The sequence below is a fragment of the Bos grunniens genome, chromosome 2, assembly GCF_055505025.1.
Source record: "Bos grunniens cultivar Pamir isolate PY7600 chromosome 2, Bosgru_T2T1.0, whole genome shotgun sequence".
In the NCBI taxonomy this organism is placed as follows: Eukaryota; Metazoa; Chordata; class Mammalia; order Artiodactyla; family Bovidae; genus Bos; species Bos grunniens.
In genome coordinates this window covers 10,764,139-10,774,784 of record NC_141166.1, presented here as the reverse complement: position 1 = coordinate 10,774,784, position 10,646 = coordinate 10,764,139, and the positions used below count along the sequence as shown (strand labels likewise).

At 44.5% G+C, this 10,646-nt stretch overlaps 1 pseudogene; it reads right to left on the bottom strand.

Annotated features, from left to right (window-relative positions):
- Positions 1–383: 383 nt before the first annotated feature.
- On the bottom strand, positions 384–709 carry LOC147377473 (protein CEBPZOS pseudogene; annotated as a pseudogene).
- Positions 710–10,646: the final 9,937 nt, after the last annotated feature.

Genomic DNA, 10,646 nt, shown 5'->3' with positions numbered 1-10,646 from the left:
ATAAAAAACAAGCCAGGTGATTACCAGAGGGGAAAAAAATCAGATAAACAAGGTCCTACCATATATATAGCACAGGGTACTATATTCAATATTTTGAAGTAAATTATAATGGAAAAGAAAAAATGCAAAGAATATTAAGAATAGATATTTTACTATTTTATGTATTTTGAAAGGATTTTAGATTCAGAATTATAGGGGAGATTTTTTTTTTCCTTAAGGAGAACCACTTTATACTGAGTAGTAAACAAAACTTTATTTATGACATAGTAAACAAAATTTCCATCAACTTCTTCAATTAGTCCAAAGAACAAAACCTCTGACTTAATCAGAATTTACATTTAACCTTAAATATTCTAAAATCCATCCGTGTCAACTTTGGAATTTTAATCTCGCCTAATACTATGAAATAGGGCAAACCTTGATCGACAGTCAAATTCCGAATTTTCTCTGTTTAGCCACTTTTTTGATCTTCTTTTTGATTCCACGTATTCCACAGTGTTCAATGGATTTGTAATAAACTTCCAAGATGAAGGGGGATTTCTTGCTCATTTTTCGCTTGACATCTTGACTTGTGTTCATCTTTTTAAACAAAAAATATGCTCCAGAAAATGGCCACAGGGTCACCTACTACAACTTCTTTAAAGATGTTCTTTGCCAGTGGATCCATACTATGGGCCATCCTGAGGCGTGTACTCACGAGGCTCTGCATCTAGACTTCTGAACAAGATGAGAGGCCAGGCGGAGAGAGGCCCAGGGAGAGGGGACACCATCTAGATAATCCAGCCCCCGCTGCTCCCAGTTGAATGCAGCCCCATGAGTGACACCAGGCAAAACCAGCAGAACTGGCCAACTGACCCCAGCTGAACCACAGAATTTCTAGAAATAATATATCGTTTTAAGCCACTAAGTTTTGGGGCCGTTTGTTTCTCAGCAAGGGCTTCCCAGGTGGCTCAGAGGTAAAGAATCTGCCAATGCAGGAGACTTAGGTTTGATCCCTGGGTCAAGAAGATCCCCTAGAGAAGGAAATCTTGTCTGGGAAATCCCACGGACAGAGGAGCCTGGTGGGCTACAATCCATGGGGTTTCAAGAGTCAGACACGACTTAGCAACTAAACAATGATCACTTCTCAGCAAACGATAACTGAAATCAGGGGCCAACCCTGAGTCCTCTCTGCCCACGTCTTGCATATCCAGTCTTGTGGGGTCCACTTCCAGAATATATCATGTATCTGAGCACTTCTCCTCTCATTCCCAGGCACCACTTTAGTCCAGGCCACTGTCCCCCTCACCTGGATTATTCCCAAAGCCTCCTCACTGGACTCCCTGCCTCCACTCTTATTCTCCTGCAGTCATCATACAGGGGCCAGAGTGAAACTTTGGGGGTATTAGTCAGATCAAGTCACCCACCTGCTTAAGACCTTCCAGTTACCTCCTACATCACTTAGATCAAAAGAAAGACCCAGGAATTCTCTGGTGGTCTAGTGGTTAGAAGTCCACCTGCAGGGGACCCGGGTTCTATTCTTGGTCTGGGAGGATTCCACATGCAGGGCGGGGGGCAACTAAGCCCATGTGCCACAACTGCTGAGTTCACACACCCTAAAGCCCATGCTCTTCAATAAGAGAAGCCGCCACAATGAGAAGCCCACGCACCACAACTGAAGAGTAGCCACCACTTGCGTCAACTAGAAAAGTCCACACACAGCAACAAAGACCTGGTGCGGCCATAAATTAATAAAATAAACCACAGGCTCCTTGAAGCCCTGTGCAGCCCAGGGCCTGCACAGCTCCACCCCCACCTCCAGCCCCCCTTGCTCAGTGCGCTCCAGCCACGCTGGTTTCCTTTCTGTTTCTTGAACATGCAGGCTTATCTCCATCTTGGGGCCTTCACATCAGTTCTTTACTCTGCCCAGAAAACGCTTCCTCTAGGTCTTTCCATCTAGGTCTTCCAGTTCTCAGCTTACATGTCCCCTCCCCTAAAAGGCTATTTACAGAAGAGAGGACTGAGGCTTGGAGAAGTGAGGTCATTTCCCAAGTACACACAATTAGGGAGAGTCTGGGCTGAGTTTTCACCCTAGGTTTGTGTGAGTCCCCACTCCAGGGCTCTTTCTGCCACATCAGTGGTTTGGGAAGGTGAAGGTCATGGGCTCCTGAAAAGGAGAGGGGTTGGAGGGGCTTCCTTCACTGACTTCTTCCACAAACACTCTCAGCCGTACCCTTTGGACCCTGCCCTGGGCTGAGTGCTGGGGACTCAGAGAGATGAACTGAACCAGACTTTTCTCTCTGGGAGCTCCAGTCTAGGGACAGGGAAAGCAGCAGAGGAGGTCAAGGCCATCAGAGGGGCTCAGACAGCCTTTCGGGAAGGCATAACATGGAGTATGAGGGTGGCTGGGGGCAGGGGCATGGGGGGCAGAAAGTGGGGGTGTTTGTTCAGGGGTCAGAGCTGCCTATTGTCCCCTGAAAGTGACCAGGAGACTTAGCATCAGCCATGTGTGTCCAAGCTGCTGTGAGAGTGTGTGTGTGTGTGTGTGTGTGTGTGTGTGTGTGTGTGTGTGTGTAAGAGAGTAAGGGAAAGTACGAGGGGTAAGGTGGACTTTAGGCAGGAGAAAGCTGAATGAATAGAATTTACTGATGTGGCTAAAGCCCACAAAGGCTGAGTCACTTGCCCAGCTCACCGTAAAGGCAGAATATGAACCAAGCCTATCCTGACACCACCTCCTCCAGGGCCCACTGCTTCTTCACTATGTGACCTCAGCTAAAGCCATTCTCCTCAGGGGCCTTATTTCCTCATCAGTAAGCTGAAGGAGTTGGATCAAGTTTTCTTCAGCACAAGGATTCTGCAGAAAATATCACTACTAGAGCTTGGAATCAAATTCAGAACCTGCCTCAACCGGTACAGGATGGTTTCTCAGCCTGCAGCTCCCTCCAGGCCTAAACTGGGTGTCATACAAGCTAAAGTCAGGGAGCCCCAGTAATTCCCCCGGTGTCAGGTGGACCTGGGGTCTCTCTTTCAACAGTCCAACCTACAGTTCCAGAATCCCTACAGCCCAGCTCCTTAGAATTCCGGAGCTCCTAGTACACCCTTACTTCATCATTAGCCCAGCCTGGATCCCAGCTTATCTGTCCACCATTCTCCAGGATAACTCTGGGACTCCCCTGGTTCTCTTCAGCTTCCAGGAAACACCATCCTTTAGCCAATGAAGGAAAGGGGAGAGGCAGCTATGAATGATCATTGGCCCATTGTCTGACCAATACAGACAGACCTGGCCAATCAGAAGAACCAGTTCAGTTCAGTCGCTCAGTTGTGTCAGACTGTTTGCGACCCCATGGGCTGCAGCACGCCAGGCCTCCCTGTCCATTGCAAACACCCTGAGTTTACTCAAACTCATGTCCATTGAGTCAGTGATGCCATCCAACCACCTCATGTTCTGTCGTCCCCTTCTCCTCCTGCCTTCAATCTTTCTCAACATCAGGGTCTTTTCAAGTGAGTCAGTTCTTCTCATCAGGTGGCCAAAGTATTGGAGTTTCAGCTTCAGCATCAGTCCTTTCAATGAATATTAGGACTGATTTCCTTTAGGATGGACTGGTTGGATCTGAGATAGCCTCAACTTCCATGTTCCAGTTCTGCTCATCCTCCACCATTCTGTGCCCTCAGGGTTCCCTTTCAGGTGGTTCCATCCCACTTATTACATTCAGAATTCCAGGAAATTATATCTGGGAAAGAGAAGTACGGTGAGTAGGATTAGAGCTGATTACAGCTGGAGGATTCCCCCATTCTGCTGCAGCCTGGGGCATCCTCTGGGGCCGGGTTTCAGTGGTACCCAGAGGAGCCACTGCAAAGAGCTCAGGCTCTGAACAGGAAGAACTTGGGCTCAGTTCCAGGCTTTGCCCCTTACTAGTTGCGTGACTGTGGGCAAGGGGCTTAAATCTCTGAACCTCTGTTTTCGTAGCTACAAAATAAGGATTTGGGATCTATTCACTGAGTTACTGTGAGGATTATATGGGAATAAGGCTCATAATATATCTAAGACATAGTAGGTGATCATAGTAGTCATAGCCATTTGTTCTGCTTATTCTCAGAGGCAGTGGTCTGGCCTCTAAAAGTCCTGGCCTGTTTATAATAGCACTGTTTATAATAGCCAGGACATGGAAGCAACCTAGATGTCCATCAGCAGATGAATGGATAAGAAAGCTGTGGTACATATACACAATGGAGTATTACTCAGCCATTAAAAAGAATACATTTGAATCAGTTCTAATGAGGTGGATGAAACTGGAGCCTATTATACAGAGTGAAGTAAGCCAGAAGGAAAAACATAAATACAGTATACTAACGCATATATATGGAATTTAGAAAGATGGTAACGATAACCCTGTATACGAGACAGCAAAAGAGACACTGATGTATAGAACAGTCTTATGGACTCTGTGGGAGAGGGTGGGAAGATTTGGGAGAATGGCATTGAAACATGTGAAATGTCATGTATGAAATGAGATGCCAGTCCAGGTTCAGTGCACGATGCTGGATGCTTGGGGCTGGTGCGCTGGGAAGGCCCAGGGGGATGGTATGGGGAGGTTGGGAGGGAGGAGGGTTCAGGATGGGGAGCATGTGTATATCTGAAATAAAAAAAAAAAAAAGAAAGAAAGGCAAATAGAAGCATACTTTGCTGATCATTGAAACAATGTGTGTAATGGCCTCATGCTATCATGCAATCTAATTGGTTTTGTTATAAGTTATTGGGCTATTTCATATTTTAGCAAGTTTATTATAGAATTATGGCTCTAGAATTGTGACATGTTCTGTAATTAAACTTCACATAGAGGGAGTTTGACATAGTATGGCCCATAAACTTTGGGTATAGTCGCACCAATCAAGTTTATTATAGAATTATGGTTCTAGAACTGTGGCATTTCTAGTTCAATTCTGAAACTGAACTTCACATAGAGGAAGTCAGGTATAATATGGCCTACAGACTTTGGGTATGGCAGCGCCAATCTAGATAAGAAGGTTTTGAGAGGTGTGGTATTTGACTTTATGTATTTAAAGTGCTATCAGATAAAAAGAGCAACAGCTACGTTTGCTCTACTTGTTTCCTATAAATCACGGTGTGATGTCCTGAAGAGGTGACTTGTTCTCTGTAGCTCTAGGAATTGAGCCCAACAGTTGTAAAATTGAATTGATTGATAATCTCTGCTCACTGGGGTGTAAGTTTGATCTTGTCCACACTAATGGCTACCAGCTGGGCTCTGTTAAGTGCCAAATCTTCTGATGTTAAAACAAGAAAATTTCAGTCACTGTCAATAATTATAAAGTTCTTTTGATTATTAAACTAATCTTATTTCAAAAAAATAAAAAAAAAAAAATAAAAGTCCTGGCCTCATAATGGCAGGGGAGGTAGAGAAGGGGCAAGAAGAAGAGGTTAAAATAAAATAGCTGCAATCTAACAACCATGTGCCAGCCCCTGTAGTGATCACCATGTGAAACTATTACTAATCTAACTTTATGAACAAGGCGCGTCTGAAGCACAAAGAAGTTCTGTAACTTGGCCAAAGTCACAGAGCTAGTAAGTGGCAGAGTTGGGGCATAAATTCAGGCTCTCTGGCTCCAGAGTTCAAACTCTGAACCATTGCTCTATCCTGCTGCTGTTACTGCTAAGTCGCTTCAGTCGTGTCCGACTCTGGCGACGCCATAGACGGCAGCCCACTAGGCTCCTCTGTTCCTGGGATTCTCCGGGCAAGAACACTGGAGTGGGTTGCCATTTCCTTCTCCAATGCATGAAAGGGATCGTCATGTTAATCCCGTTTTAGGATGAGAAAGGCTGAGGTTCAGAGAAATAAGTTCTCGCTGCTGCTCAACAGGGGTGCATTTAGGACTCCAGTTGATTAATAGATGGATCCTGTGACTCAGAGCGGAGAAGGCAATGGCACCCCACTCCAGTACTCTTGCCTGGAGAATCCCATGGACGGAGGAGCCTGGTAGGCTGCAGTCCATGGGGTCGCTGAGGGTCGGACACGACTGAGCGACTTCACTTTCACTTCTCACTTTCAAAGCATTGGAGAAGGAAATGGCAACCCACTCCAGTGTTCTTGCCTGGAGAATCCCAGGGACGGGGGAGCCCAGCGCCGTCTGTGGGGTTGCACAGAGTCGGACACGACTGAAGTGACTTAGCAGTAGCAGTGACTCAGAGAAGGCAATGGTAACCCACCCCAGTACTCTTGCCTGGAAAATGCCATGGACAGAGGAGCCTGGTGGGCTGCAGTCCATTGGGTCGCTAAGAGTCGGACACGACTGAGCGACTTCACTTTCACTTTTCACTTTCATGCATTGGAGAAGAAAATGGCATCCCACTCCAGTGTTCTTGCCTGGAGAATCCCAGGGACGGCGGAGCCTGGCGGGCTGCCGTCTATGGGGTCGCACAGAGTCGGGCACGACTGAAGCGACTTAGCAGCAGCGGCAGCAGTGACTCTGAAGTTCTGGCAATTTCTGCTGTTAGTGCTGCCCTCTAGTGCTCTCCATGGGAGAAGCACACCAGAGGCAAGCCGCAGATACCATGGACCCACAGTCCATTGCCCACACTCCTCTGAACCAGTGCTTCTCCCCACCCCCAGAGCTGCAGGTCTTAGAGCTTCCAAATATCATTCTGAACGTCATCCATATATACAATCGTGACATTTCTTGGTTATCTCACAAATCCTTAAACTCAACTGATCGAATATTCTTGCCTGGAGAATCCCATGGACAGAGGAGCCTGGCAGGCTACTGTCCAAGGGGTCGCAAGAGTCGGACAGGACTTAGCGACTAAAGAGAGAGAGAATACCAAGTTTACAGTTTCATACCCCAAACCTGCCCTCCCCAGTCATCTCCATCCATCCCAGTAGCACAAGCCAGAACCCCAGCCGTCCTTGACACCTCCCTCTCCTCTTCATTCTGTCTCCATCCCAGGAACAAAATGGCGGCCGAGGAAGCAGACCCGAAAAATAAACATCAATCAGAACAGAGCCAAAATGTGGAAGCGGAAGATCAGAACAACGGTCTCCTATTGTGGCCAAGAGGAAAAAAATGAGCTCAGGTGGTTAGAAAGGCACAGAAAGAAGCCCGAACACAGCTTTAAGGGCCAGAAGAATGGCACAGTAAGAAACTGCAAGAAAAGAAAAGAAAGTGAAGTCGCTGTGTCTGACTCTGCGACTCCATGGACTCTAGCCCGCCGTTCTCCTCTGTCCGCGGAATTTTTCAGGCAAGCATACTGGAGTGGGTTGCCATTTGATCCAAAAGGACTGGATTCCTACCTAGCTCCACTACTTAGTAACAATATGGCCTTGGGACCTTGCTGTGCCTCGGTTCCCCCATCTGCAAAATGAATATGACCACGGTTATGTCTAGGACTTCTGTAAGGATCAAATTTAAGTGTTTGCTTTGTAAACTGCACAGCAGAAGTGGGTTATTATCTGGAAATTTCATTCCAATAGACTTCTATCTCCTTTGTTACATTGAATGCTGGACCTGTAGGGTGACTTGTTTTGTTTTCAAAGAATGTCATCAACTTGAGGGTTTTTAAATTGTGGTTTATATATATATATTATATATAATATATATGATTTTTAAATTGTGGTATATATGTATATATACACACACACACAGAGAGAGAAAATTTGCCATTTTATCTATTTTTAAGTTACAGTTCAGCAGCATTATTTACATTCACACTGTTGTGCAACCATCACCATTATCTAGTTCCAAAATTTTTCATCATTCCAAATAGAAACTCTGTACCCATTAAGCAGTAACTCCCAACTCCTCCCTCTCTCTAGCTCCTGGAAACCCCTAATCCCTGTCTCTATGAATTTGTTTGTTCTGAATATAAGTGGAATCACAATATTTGTTCTTCTGTGTCTGGCTTGTTTTACTTAGCATGATATCTTCAAGGTTCATCTATGTTGTAGCATGTATCACAAAAATTTCATTCTTTTCATGGCTAAATAACATTCCATTGTGCATATATACCATATTTTGTTTATCCACTCATCTGTTAATAGACATTTGAGCTTTCCACTTTTCTGCTCTTGTGAATAGTTCTGCAATGAATACTGTTGTATAAGTACCTATTTGAGTCCCTGGGTTCAATTTGGGGGGGGATATATTAATACCTATAAAGTCATCAGTTTTTGACAGAGTTTTTCAATATGCACTGCGGCAGGGGAATGGGCCCTTGGGAACAGGGCCCAGTGTGTTTGAGTGTGGGAGGGAGATGGGCAGAGGACGAGAGAGGTTTCACTGTGGCCATGCTTCCCAGGTGGCGCAGTGGTAAAGAATCTGCCTGCCAGGGAGATGCAAGAGACACGGGTTTGATCCCTGGGTCAGGAAGATTCCCTGGAAGAGGAAATGGTAACCCACTCTAGTATTCTTGCTTGCCTGGAAAATTCCAGGTAAGAATTTTCCTGGAATGGAAAATTCCGTGGACAGAGGGGCCTGGCAGGCTTTAGTCCACGGGGTTGCAAAGAGTTGGACACAACTGAACACACACACACACATGATTAGAATGCCAGCTAACTTGTGCCTTTTGCAAAGTACTCCACAAAACACACTAGAGGAGGAAATGTTATCATCTCCATTTTACAGATGAGGAGAAGGGAAGTGGCTTCTCCAGGGCCACACAGCTGGTGGGAGGCAGGGCCTCCAGAGAAAGGTCCCCTCACACATCAGAGAATGCGGCCAGAAGTTCAGAGATTATATTTTCCATCCTTCCCTCCCCGCTTTTTCCCTTTCTAAGCAAAGAACATAGTTCTGAGCTGCTTCAGTCATCACGTTGCTACTTATTAATCTACCGTGTTTTAGGTACTACAGAATCAGAATTTCGTAGTGTGCATTTACTAAACATGTTCTGGAAAAAGCAAAACTATGGAGACAGAAAAAAGATCAATGGTTGCCAAGGGCTGAGACGGGGGGAGGAACAGCTTGCAGAAAAGTTTAGGGAAATTTGCAGGGGGGGTGATGAAACTGATCTAAATTTTGATTGTGGTGGTGGTTATGCCGATGTATGTATTTTTCAAAATTCACAGAGCTGTACACTAAAATGGATAAATTTCACTATATGTAAATTATACCTTAATCTTTGAATGAATAAACAAATGGGGGAAAACTGAACAAGATTCTAGACTCTTAGATTTTTTGGTACCTTGAAATCTTGGCAAGGGACTTCCCTGGTAGTCCAGTGGTTAAGACTGCCTTCCAATTCAAGAGGCATGGGTTTGATCCCTGACTGAGGAAGTAAGGTCCCATGTGCTACTTGGGGTGTGGCCAAAAATTGTTTTTTAAAAAAAGAAAGAAAACTTGACAGGTAACAGTGTCCTTAATCATTTAGTTACAGCATAAATTGCTATTTTTTCATGTACTCATTCATTTATGATAAAAATGAAAGTCCTAGAGTCCAACCCAAGAATCAGAACACCACTAAAAGTGAAGTCTGCTTATGAGTTTACCCATCATTTCTTTTTTTTTCCCCAAGACTTTATTTAGTCAAGTAAATATTTATTTCATCATGTATAGAAATATGAGCAATATGCAGTATTGTTGTTTAGTCGCTAGATCGTGTCCAACTCTTTCACGACCCCAGGGGCTGTGGCCCGCCAGGCTTCTCTGTCCATGGGATTTCCCAGGCAAGAATAATAGAGTGGATTGCCATTTCCTTCTCCAGGGTCCCTGTCATTTCTGATCCCTCCACTACCCCACCCCCAGATAATCATTATTCTGAATTTTGTGTTCCTCATCATCTTGCTTTTTTAAAAAAATATTTTCTTCCACACATAAATTAGGCTGAAAGTGAAAGTTACTCAGTCGTGTTCAACTCTTTGTCACCCCAAGGACTGTAGCCTACCAGGCTCCTCTGTCCATGGGCTTAACCTTATGAATTATATATATATATATATATATATATATATATATATTTTTTTTTTTTTTTTTTAGGTCAAAAAGGGCTTCCCTGGTGGTCCAGTGGTTAAAAATTCGCCTTACAATGCAGGCGACATGAGTTCAGTCCTTGGTCCAGGAAGATCCCATATGCCAGGGAGCAACTAAACCCATGCACCACAACAGAGTTCTAGAGCCTGTGCTCTGCAACAATAGAAGCCACCACAATGAGAAGCCTGAGCACCGCAACTAGAGAATAGCCCCTGCTCTCTGCAACTAGAGAAAGCCCGGGCAGTAATAAAGCTCCAGCACAGCCAAAAATTAATTAATCAATTCATTTTTAAAAACCGGTCAAAAAATAGCTATGCAATATGGTTCAACCCAATATTATACCTAAATATAGTACTTCCAGTTGTATTTGAACTTTATGAAAAGGATACCATTCCCCATGCACTCTTCTCTGACTCGCAGTTTTTTCACTCAGTATTATATCACTGTGATCTAGCCATGCTGTTATTTTTCATTCATTTTCTACTGCTATATAATTATTTCACATTTCTTTATCTCCTATCAACGGCATTTGGATGTTTTCACCACAGTTTGAGGTTACTGTGAACCATGTTTCTGCCACCGTTCTTGTACATGTCTCTTGGTATATATGTGAAATTCTTGTGGCTGTATCCCAGAAAACACTTACTGGGTCTTACAGTACACAGATATTCAACTGTACACGATATGACTCACTT